The sequence below is a fragment of the Triturus cristatus genome, chromosome 1_1, assembly GCF_964204655.1.
Source record: "Triturus cristatus chromosome 1_1, aTriCri1.1, whole genome shotgun sequence".
In the NCBI taxonomy this organism is placed as follows: domain Eukaryota; kingdom Metazoa; phylum Chordata; class Amphibia; order Caudata; family Salamandridae; genus Triturus; species Triturus cristatus.
The window spans coordinates 1,096,418,983-1,096,439,469 of record NC_140579.1 but is presented as its reverse complement, the minus strand read 5'-3'; positions in this window follow the sequence as shown (position 1 = coordinate 1,096,439,469).

The window sequence follows — 20,487 nt, the reverse complement described above, 5'->3', positions numbered from 1 at the left end:
TCTCCCTGGCCCTGGTCCGACGCGGCAAGTGCCGTTGCGCGGAGGGCCTCTGGGAGCAGATTCCAGCCTCACTTCCTGCTGGTTAGCGCTCTAGCTCCTCAGGCGCCCAGCACCATTTAAGGCCTCTCAAATGCGCATGCGCAGCAGACGCAGCAGTCACTGATCTTGAGACGCTGCAAGCTGCTCTGTGCGAACATTCGTTTTTTAGCCACCTGAATATTTTTAACCCCACTTTGCTGCTACAAATCATTGTCAGGTTTTAACCTTTATGTGTGATAACATGTGATATTGTGTATCTGCACTGTTGGCACTACAAAGGACACCTTACCTGCCTCTCCCTTGCCCCTCTCCGATGCGGCAAGTGGCGTTGCGCGGAGGGCCTCTGGATGCAGATTCCAGCCTCACTTCCTGCTGGTTAGCGCTCTAGCTCATCAGGTGCCCAGCACCATTTAAGGCCTCTCAAATGCGCTCGCGCAGCGGACGCAGCAGTCACTGATCCTGGGACGCTGCAAGCTGCTCTGTGCGAAGATTCGTTTTTTAGCCACCTGAATATTTTTAACCCCACTTTGCTGCTACAAATCATTGTCAGGTTTTAACCTTTATGTGTGATAACGTGATATTGTGTATCTGCACTGTTGGCACTACGAAGGACACCTTACCTGCCTCTCCCTGGCCACGGTCCGACGCGGCAAGTGCCGTTGCGCGGAGGGCCTCTGGGAGCAGATTCCAGCCTCACTTCCTGCTGGTCAGCGCTCTAGCTCTTCAGGCGCCCAGCACCATTTAAGGCCTCTCAAATGCGCACGCGCAGCGGACGCAGCAGTCACTGATCCTGAGACGCTGCAAGCTGCTCTGTGCGAAGATTCATTTTTTAGCCACCTGAATATTTTTAACCCCACTTTGCTGCTACAAATCATTGTCAGGTTTTAACCTTTATGTTTGATAACATGTGATATTGTGTATCTGCACTGTTGGAACTACGAAGGACAGCTTACCTGCCTCTCCCTGGCCTCGGTCCGGCGCGGCAAGTGCCGTTGCGCGGAGGGCCTCTGGGAGCAGATTCCAGCCTCACTTCCTGTTGGTTAGTGCTCTAGCTCTTCAGGCGCCTAGCACCATTTAAGGCCTCTCAAATGCGCACGCGCAGCGGACGCAGCAGTCACTGATCCTGAGACGCTGCAAGCTGCTCTGTGCGAAGATTCGTTTTTTAGCCACCTGAATATTTTTAACCCCACTTTGCTGCTACAAATCATTGTCAGGTTTTAACCTTTATGTGTGATAACATGTGATATTGTGTATCTGAACTGTTGACACTACGAAGGACACCTTACCTGCCTCTCCCTGGCCACGGTCTGACGCGGCAAGTGCCGTTGCGTGGAGGGCCTCTGGGAGCAGATTCCAGCCTCACTTCCTGCTGTCAGCGCTCTAGCTCTTCAGGCGCCCAGCACCATTTAAGGCCTCTCAAATGCGCTCGCGCAGCGGACGCAGCAGTCACTGATCCTGGGACGCTGCAAGCTGCTCTGTGCGAAGATTCGTTTTTTAGCCACCTGAATATTTTTAACCCCACTTTGCTGCTACAAATCATTGTCAGGTTTTAACCTTTATGTGTGATAACATGTGATATTGTGTATCTGCACTGTTGGAACTACGAAGGACAGCTTACCTGCCTCTCCCTGGCCCCGGTCCGGCGCGGCAATTGCCGTTGCGCGGAGGGCCTCTGGGAGCAGATTCCAGCCTCACTTCCTGTTGGTTAGCGCTCTAGCTCTTCAGGCGCCTAGCACCATTTAAGGCCTCTCAAATGCGCACGCGCAGCGGACGCAGCAGTCACTGATCCTGAGACGCTGCAAGCTGCTCTGTGCGAAGATTCGTTTTTTAGCCACCTGAATATTTTTAACCCCACTTTGCTGCTACAAATCATTGTCAGGTTTTAACCTTTATGTGTGATAACATGTGATATTGTGTATCTGAACTGTTGACACTACGAAGGACACCTTACCTGCCTCTCCCTGGCCACGGTCTGACACGGCAAGTGCCGTTGCGCAGAGGGCCTCTGGGAGCAGATTCCAGCCTCACTTCCTGCTGGTCAGCGCTCTAGCTCTTCAGGTGCCCAGCACCATTTAAGGCCTCTCAAATGCACACGCGCAGCGGACGCAGCAGTCACTAATCCTGCGTCGCTGCAAGCTGCTCTGTGCGAAGATTCGTTTTTTAGTCACCTGAATATTTTTAACCCCACTTTGCTGCTACAAATCATTGTCAGGTTTTAACCTTTATGTGTGATAACATGTGATGTTGTGTATCTGCACTGTTGGCACTACGAAGGACACCTTACCTGCCTCTCCCTGGCCCCGGCCGACGCAGCAAGTGCCGTTGCGCGGAGGGCCTCTGGGAACAGATTCCAGCCTCACTTCCTGCTGGTTAGCGCTGTAGCTATTCAGGCGCCCAGCACCATTTAAGGCCTCTCAAATGCGCACGCGCAGCGGACGCATCAGTCACTGATCCTGAGACGCTGCAAGCTGCTCTGCGCGAAGATTCGTTTTTTAGCCACCTGAATATTTTTAACCGCACTTTGCTGCTACAAATCATTGTCAGGTTTTAACCTTTATGTGTGATAACATGTGATATTGTGTTTCTGCACTGTTGGCACTACGAAGGACACCTTACCTGCCTCTCCCTGGCCCCGGTCCAACGCGGCAAGTGCCGTTGCGCGGAGGGCCTCTGGGAGCAGATTCCAGCCTCACTTCCTGCGGGTCAGCGCACTAGCTCTTCAGGCGCCCAGCACCATGTAAGGCCTCTCAAATGCGCACGCGCAGCAGACGCAGCAGTCACTGATCCTGAGACGCTGCAAGCTGCTCTGTGCGAAGATTCGTTTTTTAGCCACCTGAATATTTTTAACCCCACTTTGCTGCTACAAATCATTGTCAGGTTTTAACTTTTATGTGTGATAACATGTGATATTGTGTATCTGCACTGTTGGCACTACGAAGGACACCTTACCTGCCTCTCCCTGGCCCCGGTCCAACGCGGCAAGTGCCGTTGCGCGGAGGGCCTCTGGGAGCAGATTCCAGCCTCACTTCCTGCTGGTCAGCGCTCTAGCTCTTCAGGCGCCCAGCACCATTTAAGGCCTCTCAAATGCGCACGCGCATCGGACGCAGCTGTCACTGATCCTGAGACGCTGCAAGCTGCTCTGCGCGAAGATTCGTTTTTTAGCCACCTGAATATTTTTAACCCCACTTTGCTGCTACAAATCATTGTCAGGTTTTAACCTTGATGTGTGATAACATGTGATATTGTGTATCTGCACTGTTGGCACTACGAAGGACACCTTACCTGCCTCTCCCTGGCCACGGTCCGACGCGGCAAGTGCCGTTGCGCGGAGGGCCTCTGGGAGCAGATTCCAGCCTCACTTCCTGCTGGTCAGCGCTCTAGCTCTTCAGGCGCCCAGCACCATTTAAGGCCTCTCAAATGCGCACGCGCAGCAGACGCAGCAGTCACTGATCCTGAGACTGTGCAAGCTGCTCTGTGCGAAGATTCGTTTTTTAGCCACCTGAATATTTTTAACCCCACTTTGCTAACATGTGATATTGGGTATCTGCACTGTTGGCACTACGAAGGACACCTTACCTGCCTCTCCCTGGCCCTGGTCCGACGCGGCAAGTGCCGTTGCGCGGAGGGCCTCTGGGAGCAGATTCCAGCCTCACTTCCTGCTGGTTAGCGCTCTATCTCTTCAGGCACCCAGCACCATTTAAGGCCTCTGAAATGCGCACGCGCAGCGGACGCAGCAGTCACTGATCCTGAGACGCTGCAAGCTGCTCAGTGCGAAGATTCGTTTTTTAGCCACCTGAATATTTTTAACCCCACTTTGCTGCTACAAATCATTGTCAGGTTTTAACCTTTATGTGTGATAACATGTGATATTGTGTATCTGCACTGTTGGAACTACGAAGGACACCTTACCTGCCTCTCCTTGGCCACGGTCCGACACGGCAAGTGCCGTTGCACAGAGGGCCTCTGGGAGCAGATTCCAGCCTCACTTCCTGCTGGTCAGCGCTCTAGCTCTTCAGGTGCCCAGCACCATTTAAGGCCTCTCAAATGCGCACGCGCAGCGGACGCAGCAGTCACTGATCCTGAGACGCTGCAAGCTGCTCTGTGCGAAGATTCGTTTTTTAGCCACCTGAATATTTTTAACCCCACTTTGCTGCTACAAATCATTGTCAGGTTTTAACCTTTATGTGTGATAACATGTGATATTGTGTATCTGCACTGTTGGCACTACGAAGGACACCTTACCTGCCTCTCCCTGGGCCCGGTCCGACGCGGCAAGTGCCGTTGCGCGGAGGGCCTCTGGGAGCAGATTCCAGCCTCACTTCCTGCTGTCAGCGCTCTAGCTCTTCAGGCGCCCAGCACCATTTAAGGCCTCTCAAATGCGCACGCACAGCGGACGCAGCAGTCACTGATCCTGAGACGCTGCTGTTAGAGTCGGGAATCTCTGATTGGCGCAAGGATGTCCTTGTGTCAAGCAGGGACCCACTCCTCCACGTCAGGGCAAAGGATAACCCCTTTTGGAATGACCCTTGCTCACCCTCTAGGTGCGTGGCATGAGCAGCCAAGGCGATTCTTCAGGCGTTGTTGGTTAAGCAATTATAATCACACACACAGTAAACACATCAATCCCCCCAGAAACGGACACCAGGCTTAGGTATGTGAAAATACGCTCCTTTATATAAAAATAGTTATCTCAATATGCAGACTTATCACAAGACTAGTAACGTTGTTTGGATGCCACCAGGTTTTAAAGCAGACAAGCAGTTCTTTAAGCGGGTACTTCTTTAGTCTTTTACCAATGTCACTTGAGGGATTCCAGTCTTGACTTACTTCAGGCCTACCGCGGCTCACGCATCTGTCGTGGGAGCGCCTGCGCCGTGCACAGCCCTTCCCGGCAGCTCCGGGGCGGCGGGAGGTGAGACAGGCGTGCGGTGCGGTGAGGATAACGGGGAAATAAGGCGGTGCGGGCCCCGAGCCCGATACTGGAACTCCTTTAGTGATGTGGAGGGTCAACACAGGTCGGTGCGACTCTCAGCTTGGGAAGTGTTCTTGGGTCCTCAATCAGCGGGTGTGGGCAAGTAGGCAGGCGTGGCCAGCGACCCTTAGCACGGCGGTGCAGGGGGGTCTCCACAGCGGGGGCGGCGCGGCCTGGGGGTGTTCCAAGGATAACGAAGCGGGGTCACAGGGCACGGTCCGTGCAGCTGGTGACCCGGCGAAGATCACGATCGTTGGAAGGATTCTGGCGGGAGGGGTGACAGCGCTTTCAGCGCGCTCCAGTGGCAGGCGGTGACAGGGGTGCAGGCAACCTAGCCCGGGGACAGAGAGCGGCTCCGGACGGAGCGGGGCTCTCACGGGGTTGAGGCAGGCAAGCTCCTGAGTGTCACGGCCCTAGGAGGGGCGATGAGGGGCGCAGTCTCTTTCCAGCGGGATGCACACACGGCTCGAATTGGAGGACGAGCAAAAGCACAGAGAACCCACTGGTCCTGGGGTTCAGTTCAGGGGGCAAGCTCAGATCAAGCCCTTGGAGAATGTTCAAGCACAAAGCAGCAAAGTCTTTTCAGCAAGTCTCTTCCTCTCCTTTCCCAGCAAGGCAAGCAGCAGGCCAGCTCCTCCAGCGTCTTCTTCTCCTTCTAGTCGGGCAGAGGTTCTTTGTGGTAAACAGGATTCTGCTTTCTTAGGAGCCAGGCTCCTACTTTTATACGGTGATTCTTTTGTTCTTTAGCGCCAGGGGGCCTGGGCCTGGCCCAGTCCAGTTCTGGAGCACTTTGTTATGGTGACTCTGCTCTTTCTTTCAGCAGCAGGGCAGAGACATCAGCCGCTCCACAGGGGGCGGCGCCGGCTTTGTGGTGGCAGAGCACAGGTCTATTCAAGAGTCAAGGTGTACTCCTCCCACCCATCCTGGTGTCATCTCTCTACCCACCACCTGGCAGCCAACCTGTCTCTGGGGATTCCCCAACCCTGCTCCTTACTGTTGCTAAGCAGAACACACACACACAGCAGAGGTGGGCTGAAATGGCCAGGTCAGTAAATACTAACTTTCTAAAAGTAGTATTTACAAACCCAGGATACCAAAATAAACTTGACTACAAGAAGTATTTTATTATCCTGAGTTCAGGCATACTAAACTTGATATTCTACCATGCTCTATGAGTCCACTGGGGTCACAGCGTGTAGTGACTCCAGCAGCCCATTCTGGCCTATGGAGAGCAGGTACCCTTCAATAGTGAAAAACGAAAATGGCTGTAATTCACCACTAAGACATGCCACACACATCAGGGCATGTCCTACCTTATGCCTACAATGCACCCTGCCCTTGGGCCTACCAGAGGGGTGGCTAATATGTAGGTAAGGGAAGGTTTAGGGACTGGCAAGTGGGGGCACTTGCGCAGTCAGCGCGACAGTCCCAGACTGCACGCAGGGTCTGCGGTGGCAGACCCTAGACACATTTTACAAGGCTGCTTTCTGTGGGTGGCGCAACCAGCGCTGCAAGCCCACCAGCAGCATTGGCATTCACAAGCCCTGGCACCCCTGGTGCACTTTACTGGGGACTGACAGTAAATCCAATAAACCAATCATGAACATCAATTACAGGTACACTTTACCTAGGGAGCACTTGCACTGCGGCACGGATTAGCCGTGGCGCAGTGCCCTGAGCGGACAACACCAGCAAAACAGTTGAGGCACACCATCAAAAAAAGTGGAAGGGAAACTCACGCCAAGGTGCCAGGTCTAACACGTGTCCCCTCCAGCTGAAATGTGGGGAGAACTACCCTTGCCCAGGGGGTTCCTCGTCACTAAGGCGGAAATACCTGGACAGACCATCAGCGTTGGCGTGATCTGTACCAGGACGGTGTTCCACCGTAAAGTCCATACCCTGTAGGGAGATGGACCACCTCAACAGCTTTGGGTTCTCACCCCTCATTTGCATTAACCATCTGAGGGGCCTGTGGTCCGTCTGAACCCGGAAGTGAGACCCAAACAAGTAGGGTCTTAGCTTCTTCAGCGCCCAGACCACAGCAAATGCTTCTCGCTCAATTGCACTCCACCTCCTTTCCCGTGGAAGTAACCTCCTACTGATGAAGGCTACGGGTTGGTCCCAGCCCTCCTCAGTCATCTGTGAGAGAACAGTCCCTACACCATGCTCTGAAGCGTCTGTCTGCCCTAGGAATTCCTTGGAGAAATCAGGGGCCAAGAGCACGGGCGCCGTGCACATGGCAGTCTTCAGGGTGTCGAAAGCTTTCTGACAGGTGTCAGTCCAGATCACGTTCCTGGGCTGCTTCTTGGAAGTCAGCTCTGTCAAGGGGGCAACAATCGTTCCATTGCCCTTGACAAACCTCCTGTAGTACCCAGTGAGCCCCAGGAAGGCCCTCACTGTGGTCTGCATCTTGCGGGGCTCCCAAGCCAGGATGGTCTCAATTTTGGGTTGCAAGGGTGCCACCTTGCCACTCCCCACTTGGTGTCCCAAGTACACCACGGAACCCTGCCCGATCTGGCACTTGCTTGCCTTGATCGTGAGGCCTGCTCGGCGCAGAGCAATCAACACTTCCCAGAGGTGGCGCAGGTGTTCGGGCCAGGTGGCACTGAACACTGCGATGTCATCCAGGTAGGCAGCACTAAACGCATCCAGCCCAACCAGTACCTGGTTGACCAACCTCTGAAAGGTGGCAGGGGCATTCGTCATTCCAAATGGCATCACCCGGAACTGGAAGTGCCCATCTGGTGTAGAGAATGCTGACCTCTCTTTGGCCCCATCGGTCAAGGCGATCTGCCAGTACCCAGACGTTAAATCAAACGTGCTGAGGAACCGGGCAGCCCCCAGCCGATCAATGAGCTCATCAGCTCTGGGGATGGGGTGCGCGTCAGTCTTAGTTACTGAATTGAGTCCTCTGTAGTCCACACAGAACCGGAGTTCAGGTGTGGCTCCCGGCGCAGCAGCTTTGGGGACCAAGACCACGGGGCTGGACCAAGGACTGCTGGAGGACTCAACCACCCCTAGCGCAAGCATTTTGGAGACCTCCTCCTTGATGCAAGCTGTGACCCTGTCAGTTACCCGGTAAGCCTTGTGCTTCACAGGTAAGCTGTCTCCTGTGTCCACATCATGGACGCACCAATCTGTGACACCAGGAACCAGGGAGAACCTATCTGGAAACTGCCCCAGCAAGTGGCGGCAATCTTCCTGTTGTTCGAGCGTCAGGGTGGGTGAGAGGTTAACTCCATCCACTGACCCATCTTTCTCAGAGGCTACTAAGAGGTCAGGAAGAGGCTCGGTCTCCTCTTCCATTCCATCATCAGTGGCCAGCAGCATGCCCACTTCGGTCCTCTCTAAGTGGGGCTTAAGGCGGTTAACATGTAGGACCCTCAAAGGGTTCCTGGGAGACTGCATGTCCACCAAGTAGGTGATAGGACTTTTGCGCTCCACAACCTCAAATGGACCTGTCCACTTATCCTGAAGTGCACAAGGCTCCACTGGGGCCAAGACCCACACCTTTTGTCCAGGTTGAAGCTCTACCAGAGTGGCATTCCGGTCGTACCACCGCTTCATCTCCTCCTGGCTGGCTTCCAGATTCGCCTCAGCAAGTTGCCTGAAACGCCTAGTCTGGTTTCGGAAGGCCAGCATGTAACTGTATACATTCTGGGGAGGTTTCCTGGGAGATTGCTCCCAGCCTTCCTTTACCAAACTCAGAGGGCCTCTTACCGGGTGACCATACAGAAGCTCAAAGGGGCTGAACCCTAGAGACTTCTGTGGCACCTCTCGGTAAGCAAAGAGCAGGCATGGCAAGAGGACGTCCCACTTACGCCTCATTGGACCGTCTAGGCCCATGATCATGCCTTTGAGGGTTCGGTTGAATCTCTCAACCAACCCATTTCCTTGGGGGTGGTAAGGAGTGGTGAACTTGTAAGTTACCCCACACTCCTTCCACAGGGATTTCATATATGTGGATATGAAATTGGTCCCCCTGTCGCTCACCACCTCTAGAGGGAATCCCACTCGGGAGAAAATTCCCATCAGTGCTCGTCCCACCACGGGGGCCGTCACTGTCCTCAGAGGGATGGCTTCAGGGTACCGGGTGGCATGGTCCACCAAGACCAGGATGAACCTGTTGCCCAGGGCTGTCTTGGAGTCCAGAGGCCCCACAATATCAATACCCACTCGCTGGAATGGCGTACCGACCACGGGGAAGGGCTGCAGAGGAGCCTTGTGCTTCCCTCCGCTCTTACCACTTGCCTGGCAAGTCTGACAGGTTCGGCAGTAGGAATCTGAATTCTTGTGCATTTGAGGCCAGTAAAAGTGGGTGACAAGCCTGTCATAGGTCTTGTCCATCCCCAAATGTCCTGCTAAAGGCACATCATAAGCCAGCCCCAGTAGGAAGGTTCTGAACTTCTGGGGTACCACCAGCACATGGGCTGACCCAGGTTCAGCAGCCTTAGGCTCTGAATACAGGAGGTCACTCTCCCAGTACACGTAGTGTGTCTTGGCCTGAACACCATTGGCCTGGTCTGCAGCCTAGGAGGGGCGATGAGGGGCGCAGTCTCTTTCCAGCGGGATGCACACACGGCTCGAATTGGAGGACGAGCAAAAGCACAGAGACACTGGTCCTGGGGTTCAGTTCAGGGGGCAAGCTCAGATCAAGCCCTTGGAGAATGTTCAAGCACAAAGCAGCAAAGTCTTTTCAGCAAGTCTCTTCCTCTCCTTTCCCAGCAAGGCAAGCAGCAGGCCAGCTCCTCCAGCGTCTTCTTCTCCTTCTAGTCGGGCAGAGGTTCTTTGTGGTAAACAGGATTCTGCTTTCTTAGGAGCCAGGCTCCTACTTTTATATGGTGATTCCTTTGTTCTTTAGCGCCAGGGCCCAGTCCAGTTCTGGAGCACTTTGTTATGGTGACTCTGCTCTTTCCTTTCAGCAGCAGGGCAGAGACATCAGCCGCTCCACAGGGGGCGGCGCCAGCTTTGTGGTGGCAGAGCACAGGTCTATTCAAGAGTCAATGTGTACTCCTCCCACCCATCCTGGTGTCATCTCTCTACCCACCACCTGGCAGCCAACCTGTCTCTGGGGATTCCCCAACCCTGCTCCTTACTGTTGCTAGGCAGAACACACACACACAGCAGAGGCAGGCTGAAATGGCCAGGTCAGTAAATACTAACTTTCTAAAAGTAGTATTTACAAACCCAGGATACCAAAATAAACTTGACTACAAGAAGTATTTTATTATCCTGAGTTCAGGCATACTAAACTTGATATTCTACCATGCTCTATGAGTCCACTGGGGTCACAGCGTGTAGTGACTCCAGCAGCCCATTCTGGCCTATGGAGAGCAGGTAGCCTTCAATAGTGAAAAACGAAAATGGCTGTAATTCACTACTAAGACATGCCACACACATCAGGGCATGTCCTACCTTATGCCTACAATGCACCCTGCCCTTGGGCCTACCAGAGGGGTGGCTAATATGTAGGTAAGGGAAGGTTTAGGGACTGGCAAGAGGGGGCACTTGCGCAGTCAGCGCGACAGTCCCAGACTGCACGCAGGGTCTGCGGTGGCAGACCCTAGACACATTTTACAAGGCTGCTTTCTGTGGGTGGCGCAACCAGCGCTGCAAGCCCACCAGCAGCATTGGCATTCACAAGCCCTGGCACCCCTGGTGCACTTTACTGGGAACTGACAGTAAATCCAATAAACCAATCATGAACATCAATTACAGGTACACTTTACCTAGGGAGCACTTGCACTGCGGCACGGATTAGCCGTGGCGCAGTGCCCTGAGCGGACAACACCAGCAAAACAGTTGAGGCACACCATCAAAAAAAGTGGAAGGGAAACTCACGCCAAGGTGCCAGGTCTAACAGCTGCAAGCTGCTCTGTGCGAAGATTCGTTTTTTAGCCACCTGAATATGTTTAACCCCGCTTTGCTGCTACAAATCATTGTCAGATTTTAACCTATATGTGTGATAACATGTGATATTGTGTATCTGCACTGTTGGCACTACGAAGGACACCTTACCTGCCTCTCCCTGGCCCCGGTCCGATGCAGCAAGTGCCGTTGCGCGGAGGGCCTCTGGATGCAGATTCCAGCCTCACTTCCTGCTGTCAGCGCTCTAGCTCTTCAGGCGCCCAGCACCATTTAAGGCCTCTCAAATGCGCACGCGCAGCGGACGCAGCAGTCACTGATCCTGAGACGCTGCAAGCTGCTCTGTGCGAAGATTCGTTTTTTAGCCACCTGAATATTTTTAACCCCACTTTGCTGCTACAAATCATTGTCAGGTTTTAATCTTTATGTGTGATAACATGTGATATTGTGTATCTGCACTGTTGGCACAACGAAGGACACCTTACCTGCCTCTCCCTGGGCCCGGTCCGACGCGGCAAGTGCCGTTGCGTGGAGGGCCTCTGGGAGCAGATTCCAGCCTCACTTCCTGCTGTCAGCGCTCTAGCTCTTCAGGCGCCCAGCACCATTTAAGGCCTCTCAAATGCGCTCGCGCAGCGGACGCAGCAGTCACTGATCCTGGGACGCTGCAAGCTGCTCTGTGCGAAGATTCGTTTTTTAGCCACCTGAATATTTTTAACCCCACATTCTGTGGGTCTCTTGACTCCTTCCAGGCTCTCAACGCCTTTGTGAACTGGATCTTCTTCTTGAATCCAGCATGGGGAACTCGGAGTTTCACACTGTAGCCTTCTAATTGCTCTACTGTGTAACCTTCCAGTCTCTCCCAATCCACCTCATCTATTCCAGAAATCACAGAGAGTGCTCTTCCAGCAGGGAGTGAGCCAGGCATGGTTGCAATAATGGCAGATGTCTCAACAAAGTTCAAACAATGAAAACCTGTGGCTGCGTTACTTGGTCTGCTCTCACTATCTGGTGATTAATAATTCACTGTATGCAAATTACAAATGCAAATCCGAAATCCCAGCCGCTGCCAACAATGTTAGAGTCGGGAATCTCTGATTGGCGCAAGGATGTCCTTGTGTCAAGCAGGGACCCACTCCTCCACGTCAGGGCAAAGGATAACCCCTTTTGGAATGATTCTTGCTCATCCTCTAGGTGCGTGGCGTGAGCAGCCAAGGTGATTCTTCAGGCGTTGTTGGTTAAGCAATTATAATCACACACACAGTACACACATCAATCCCCCCAGAAACGGACACCAGGCTTAGGTATGTGAAAATACGCTCCTTTATATAAAAATAGTTATCTCAATATGCAGACTTATCACAAGACTAGTAACGTTGTTTGGATGCCACCAGGTTTTAAAGCAGACAAGCAGTTCTTTAAGCGGGTACTTCTTTAGTCTTTTACCTGTCAGCACAGGTCGGTGCGACTCTCAGCTTGGGAAGTGTTCTTGGGGCCTCAATCAGCGGGTGTGGGCAAGTAGGCAGGCGTGGCCAGCGACCCTTAGCACGGCGGTGCAGGGGGGTCTCCACAGCGGGGGCGGCGCGGCCTGGGGGTGTTCCAAGGATAACGAAGCGGGGTCACAGGGCACGGTCCGTGCAGCTGGTGACCCGGCGAAGATCACGATCGTTGGAAGGATTCTGGCGGGAGGGGTGACAGCGCTTTCAGCGCGCTCCAGTGGCAGGCGGTGACAGGGGTGCAGGCAACCTAGCCCGGGGACAGAGAGCGGCTCCGGACGGAGCGGGGCTCTCACGGGGTTGAGGCAGGCAAGCTCCTGAGTGTCACGGCCCTAGGAGGGGCGATGAGGGGCGCAGTCTCTTTCCAGCGGGATGCACACACGGCTCGAATTGGAGGACGAGCAAAAGCACAGAGAACCCACTGGTCCTGGGGTTCAGTTCAGGGGGCAAGCTCAGAATAAGCCCTTGGAGAATGTTCAAGCACAAAGCAGCAAAGTCTTTTCAGCAAGTCTCTTCCTCTCCTTTCCCAGCAAGGCAAGCAGCAGGCCAGCTCCTCCAGCGTCTTCTTCTCCTTCTAGTCGGGCAGAGGTTCTTTGTGGTAAACAGGATTCTGCTTTCTTAGGAGCCAGGCTCCTACTTTTATACGGTGATTCTTTTGTTCTTTAGCGCCAGGGGGCCTGGGCCTGGCCCAGTCCAGTTCTGGAGCACTTTGTTATGGTGAGTCTGCTCTTTCCTTTCAGCAGCAGGGCAGAGACATCAGCCGCTCCACAGGGGGCGGCGCCAGCTTTGTGGTGGCAGAGCACAGGTCTATTCAAGAGTCAATGTGTACTCCTCCCACCCATCCTGGTGTCATCTCTCTACCCACCACCTGGCAGCCAACCTGTCTCTGGGGATTCCCCAACCCTGCTCCTTACTGTTGCTAGGCAGAACACACACACACAGCAGAGGCAGGCTGAAATGGCCAGGTCAGTAAATACTAACTTTCTAAAAGTAGTATTTACAAACCCAGGATACCAAAATAAACTTGACTACAAGAAGTATTTTATTATCCTGAGTTCAGGCAATGCTCCCTGCCCTTGGGCCTACCAGAGGGGTGGCTAATATGTAGGTAAGGGAAGGTTTAGGGACTGGCAAGAGGGGGCACTTGCGCAGTCAGCGCGACAGTCCCAGACTGCACGCAGGGTCTGCGGTGGCAGACCCTAGACACATTTTACAAGGCTGCTTTCTGTGGGTGGCGCAACCAGCGCTGCAAGCCCACCAGCAGCATTGGCATTCACAAGCCCTGGCACCCCTGGTGCACTTTACTGGGAACTGACAGTAAATCCAATAAACCAATCATGAACATCAATTACAGGTACACTTTACCTAGGGAGCACTTGCACTGCGGCACGGATTAGCCGTGGCGCAGTGCCCTGAGCGGACAACACCAGCAAAACAGTTGAGGCACACCATCAAAAAAAGTGGAAGGGAAACTCACGCCAAGGTGCCAGGTCTAACAGCTGCAAGCTGCTCTGTGCGAAGATTCGTTTTTTAGCCACCTGAATATGTTTAACCCCACTTTGCTGCTACAAATCATTGTCAGATTTTAACCTATATGTGTGATAACATGTGATATTGTATATCTGCACTGTTGGCACTACGAAGGACACCTTACCTGCCTCTCCCTGGCCCCGGTCCGATGCAGCAAGTGCCGTTGCGCGGAGGGCCTCTGGATGCAGATTCCAGCCTCACTTCCTGCTGTCAGCGCTCTAGCTCTTCAGGCGCCCAGCACCATTTAAGGCCTCTCAAATGCGCACGCGCAGCGGACGCAGCAGTCACTGATCCTGAGACGCTGCAAGCTGCTCTGTGCGAAGATTCGTTTTTTAGCCACCTGAATATTTTTAACCCCACTTTGCTGCTACAAATCATTGTCAGGTTTTAATCTTTATGTGTGATAACATGTGATATTGTGTATCTGCACTGTTGGCACAACGAAGGACACCTTACCTGCCTCTCCCTGGGCCCGGTCCGACGCGGCAAGTGCCGTTGCGTGGAGGGCCTCTGGGAGCAGATTCCAGCCTCACTTCCTGCTGTCAGCGCTCTAGCTCTTCAGGCGCCCAGCACCATTTAAGGCCTCTCAAATGCGCTCGCGCAGCGGACGCAGCAGTCACTGATCCTGGGACGCTGCAAGCTGCTCTGTGCGAAGATTCGTTTTTTAGCCACCTGAATATTTTTAACCCCACATTCTGTGGGTCTCTTGACTCCTTCCAGGCTCTCAACGCCTTTGTGAACTGGATCTTCTTCTTGAATCCAGCATGGGGAACTCGGAGTTTCACACTGTAGCCTTCTAATTGCTCTACTGTGTAACCTTCCAGTCTCTCCCAATCCACCTCATCTATTCCAGAAATCACAGAGAGTGCTCTTCCAGCAGGGAGTGAGCCAGGCATGGTTGCAATAATGGCAGATGTCTCAACAAAGTTCAAACAATGAAAACCTGTGGCTGCGTTACTTGGTCTGCTCTCACTATCTGGTGATTAATAATTCACTGTATGCAAATTACAAATGCAAATCCGAAATCCCAGCCGCTGCCAACAATGTTAGAGTCGGGAATCTCTGATTGGCGCAAGGATGTCCTTGTGTCAAGCAGGGACCCACTCCTCCACGTCAGGGCAAAGGATAACCCCTTTTGGAATGATTCTTGCTCACCCTCTAGGTGCGTGGCGTGAGCAGCCAAGGTGATTCTTCAGGCGTTGTTGGTTAAGCAATTATAATCACACACACAGTACACACATCAATCCCCCCAGAAACGGACACCAGGCTTAGGTATGTGAAAATACGCTCCTTTATATAAAAATAGTTATCTCAATATGCAGACTTATCACAAGACTAGTAACGTTGTTTGGATGCCACCAGGTTTTAAAGCAGACAAGCAGTTCTTTAAGCGGGTACTTCTTTAGTCTTTTACCAATGTCACTTGAGGGATTCCAGTCTTGACTTACTTCAGGCCTACCGCGGCTCACGCATCTGTCGTGGGCGCGCCTGCGCCGTGCACAGCTCTTCCCGGCAGCTCCGGGGCGGCGGGAGGTGAGACAGGCGTGCGGTGCGGTGAGGATAACGGGGAAATAAGGCGGTGCGGGCCCCGAGCCCGATACTGGAACTCCTTTAGTGATGTGGAGGGTCAGCACAGGTCGGTGCGACTCTCAGCTTGGGAAGTGTTCTTGGGTCCTCAATCAGCGGGTGTGGGCAAGTAGGCAGGCGTGGCCAGCGACCCTTAGCACGGCGGTGCAGGGGGGTCTCCACAGCGAGGGCGGCGCGGCCTGGGGGTGTTCCAAGGATAACGAAGCGGGGTCACAGGGCACGGTCCGTGCAGCTGGTGACCCGGCGAAGATCACGATCGTTGGAAGGATTCTGGCGGGAGGGGTGACAGCGCTTTCAGCGCGCTCCAGTGGCAGGCGGTGACAGGGGTGCAGGCAACCTAGCCCGGGGACAGAGAGCGGCTCCGGACGGAGCGGGGCTCTCACGGGGTTGAGGCAGGCAAGCTCCTGAGTGTCACGGCCCTAGGAGGGGCGATGAGGGGCGCAGTCTCTTTCCAGCGGGATGCACACACGGCTCGAATTGGAGGACGAGCAAAAGCACAGAGAACCCACTGGTCCTGGGGTTCAGTTCAGGGGGCAAGCTCAGATCAAGCCCTTGGAGAATGTTCAAGCACAAAGCAGCAAAGTCTTTTCAGCAAGTCTCTTCCTCTCCTTTCCCAGCAAGGCAAGCAGCAGGCCAGCTCCTCCAGCGTCTTCTTCTCCTTCTAGTCGGGCAGAGGTTCTTTGTGGTAAACAGGATTCTGCTTTCTTAGGAGCCAGGCTCCTACTTTTATACGGTGATTCTTTTGTTCTTTAGCGCCAGGGGGCCTGGGCCTGGCCCAGTCCAGTTCTGGAGCACTTTGTTATGGTGACTCTGCTCTTTCCTTTCAGCAGCAGGGCAGAGACATCAGCCGCTCCACAGGGGGCGGCGCCAGCTTTGTGGTGGCAGAGCACAGGTCTATTCAAGAGTCAATGTGTACTCCTCCCACCCATCCTGGTGTCATCTCTCTACCCACCACCTGGCAGCCAACCTGTCTCTGGGGATTCCCCAACCCTGCTCCTTACTGTTGCTAGGCAGAACAGACACACACAGCAGAGGCAGGCTGAAATGGCCAGGTCAGTAAATACTAACTTTCTAAAAGTAGTATTTACAAACCCAGGATACCAAAATAAACTTGACTACAAGAAGTATTTTATTATCCTGAGTTCAGGCATACTAAACTTGATATTCTACCATGCTCTATGAGTCCACTGGGGTCACAGCGTGTAGTGACTCCAGCAGCCCATTCTGGCCTATGGAGAGCAGGTAGCCTTCAATAGTGAAAAACGAAAATGGCTGTAATTCACTACTAAGACATGCCACACACATCAGGGCATGTCCTACCTTAGGCCTACAATGCACCCTGCCCTTGGGCCTACCAGAGGGGTGGCTAATATGTAGGTAAGGGAAGGTTTAGGGACTGGCAAGAGGGGGCACTTGCGCAGTCAGCGCAACAGTCCCAGACTGCACGCAGGGTCTGCGGTGGCAGACCCTAGACACATTTTACAAGGCTGCTTTCTGTGGGTGGCGCAACCAGCGCTGCAAGCCCACCAGCAGCATTGGCATTCACAAGCCCTGGCACCCCTGGTGCACTTTACTGGGAACTGACAGTAAATCCAATAAACCAATCATGAACATCAATTACAGGTACACTTTACCTAGGGAGCACTTGCACTGCGGCACGGATTAGCCGTGGCGCAGTGCCCTGAGCGGACAACACCAGCAAAACAGTTGAGGCACACCATCAAAAAAAGTGGAAGGGAAACTCACGCCAAGGTGCCAGGTCTAACAGCTGCAAGCTGCTCTGTGCGAAGATTCGTTTTTTAGCCACCTGAATATGTTTAACCCCACTTTGCTGCTACAAATCATTGTCAGATTTTAACCTATATGTGTGATAACATGTGATATTGTGTATCTGCACTGTTGGGACTACGAAGGACACCTTACCTGCCTCTCCCTGGCCCCGGTCCGATGCAGCAAGTGCCGTTGCGCGGAGGGCCTCTGGATGCAGATTCCAGCCTCACTTCCTGCTGTCAGCGCTCTAGCTCTTCAGGCGCCCAGCACCATTTAAGGCCTCTCAAATGCGCACGCGCAGCGGACGCAGCAGTCACTGATCCTGAGACGCTGCAAGCTGCTCTGTGCGAAGATTCGTTTTTTAGCCACCTGAATATTTTTAACCCCACTTTGCTGCTACAAATCATTGTCAGGTTTTAATCTTTATGTGTGATAACATGTGATATTGTGTATCTGCACTGTTGGCACAACGAAGGACACCTTACCTGCCTCTCCCTGGGCCCGGTCCGACGCGGCAAGTGCCGTTGCGTGGAGGGCCTCTGGGAGCAGATTCCAGCCTCACTTCCTGCTGTCAGCGCTCTAGCTCTTCAGGCGCCCAGCACCATTTAAGGCCTCTCAAATGCGCTCGCGCAGCGGACGCAGCAGTCACTGATCCTGGGACGCTGCAAGCTGCTCTGTGCGAAGATTCGTTTTTTAGCCACCTGAATATTTTTAACCCCACTTTGCTGCTACAAATCATTGTCAGGTTTTAACCTTTATGTGTGATAACATGTGATATTGTGTATCTGCACTGGTGGCACTACGAAGGACACCTTACCTGCCTCTCCCTGGCCCCGGTCCGACGCGGCAAGTGCTGTTGCGCGCAGGGCCTCTGGGAGCAGATTCCAGCCTCACTTCCTGTTGGTTAGCGCTCTAGCTCCTCAGGCGCCCAGCACCATTTAAGGCCTCTCAAATGCGCACGCGCAGCGGACGCAGCAGTCACTGATCCTGAGACGCTGCAAGCTGCTCTGTGCGAAGATTCGTTTTTTAGCCACCTGAATATTTTTAACCCCACTTTGCTGCTACAAATCATTGTCAGGTTTTAACCTTTATGTGTGATAACATGTGATATTGTGTATCTGCACTGTTGGCACTACGAAGGACACCTTACCTGCCTCTCCCTGGCCACGGTCCGACGCGGCAAGTGCCGTTGCGAGGAGGGCCTCTGGGAGCAGATTCCAGCCTCACTTCCTGCTGGTCAGCGCTCTAGCTCTTCAGGCGCCCAGCACCATTTAAGGCCTCTCAAATGCGCACGCGCAGCGGACGCAGCAGTCACTGAACCTGAGACGCTGCAAGCTGCTCTGTGCGAAGATTCGTTTTTTAGCCACCTGAATATTTTTAACCCCACTTTGCTGCTGCAAATCATTGTCAGGTTTTAACCTTTATGTGTGATAACATGTGATATTGTGTATCTGCACTGTTGTGTGATAACATGTGATATTGTGTATCTGCACTGTTGGCACTACGAAGGACACCTTGCCTGCCTCTCCCTGGCCCCGGCCCGACGCGGGAAGTGCCGTTACGCGAAGGGCCTCTGGGAGCAGATTCCAGCCTCACTTCCTGCTGGTTAGCGCTCTAGCCCTTCAGGCGCCCAGCACCATTTAAGGCCTCTAAAATGCGCACGTGCAGCGGACGCAGCAGTCACTGATCCTGAGACGCTGCAAGCTGCTCTGTGCGAAGATTCGTTTTTTAGCCACCTGAATATTTTTAACCCCACTTTGCTGCTACAAATCATTGTCAGGTTTTAATCTTTATGTGTGATAACATGTGATATTGTGTATCTGCACTGTTGGCACTACGAAGGACACCTTACCTGCCTCTCCCTGGCCACGGTCCGACGCGGCAAGTGCCGTTGCGAGGAGGGCCTCTGGGAGCAGATTCCAGCCTCACTTCCTGCTGGTCAGCGCTCTAGCTCTTCAGGCGCCCAGCACCATTTAAGGCCTCTCAAATGCGCACGCGCAGCGGACGCAGCAGTCACTGAACCTGAGACGCTGCAAGCTGCTCTGTGCGAAGATTCGTTTTTTAGCCACCTGAATATTTTTAACCCCACTTTGCTGCTACAAATCATTGTCAGGTTTTAACCTTTATGTGTGATAACATGTGATATTGTGTATCTGCACTGTTGGCACTATGAAGGACACCTTACCTGCCTCTCCCTGGCCCCGGTCCGACGCGGCAAGTGCCGTTGCGCGGAGGGCCTCTGGGAGCAGATTCCAGCCTCACTTCCTGCTGGTTAGCGCTCTAGCTCTTCAGGCTCCCAGCACCATTTAAGGCCTCTCAAAAGCGCACGCGCAGCGGACGCAGCAGTCACTGATCCTGAGACGCTGCAAGCTGCTCTGTGCGAAGATTCGTTTTTTAGCCACCTGAATATTTTTAACCCCACTTTGCTGCTACAAATCATTGTCAGGTTTTAACCTTTATGTGTGATAACATGTGATATTGTGTATCTGCACTGTTGGCAATACTAAGGACACCTTACCTGCCTCTCCCTGGCCCCGGTCCGACGCGGCAAGTGCCGTTGCGCGGAGGGCCTCTGGGAGAAGATTCCAGCCTCACTTCCTGCTGGTTAGTGCTCTAGCTCTTCAGGCACCCAGCTCCATTTAAGGCCTCTCAAATGCGCTCGCGCAGCGGACGCGCCAATGGCGCGCCGAAGGAGCGCCAAAGGCAAGCCCGTCTGAGCCCGTCCGCACCTGGACTGGGCCCAGGGACATTTCCCCTGGTCCTGAGCACACTGAATACATGATTTGTAGTTACTCATCTCTGGATCTATATAATCTGCGCCCTCCATCTATCAAGGGCTGTACTCGCATGGTCCTAGATAGCACGAACAGGCCACCGAAGGCTTGCCCACATTGCAACTACGCACCCACCCTACAACTCAATCGACAAATTAGTGCAACACGTTCCACTAATCCCTCCAGCAGAAACATCAGCGCCGCTCTTATCAATGCGCGCTCTCTTGTCACCACGCAATCTTCTTTGAGATCCAGATCAGTGCCAAGCACCTACCTAGAGCTTTATCTATTAAATCGGGCCCACGGAGAGCTTGGAGGTGTTTAGACCCACAGCTCCTTAAAACTCAATTATCCTCTACTCAACCCATAGTCTCCGCTGACCCCAACGCAGCGTCAGTAACTTACACCAACTGGCTTAACGATGCGTTTGATCGGCTGGTGCACATCAAAAATATTT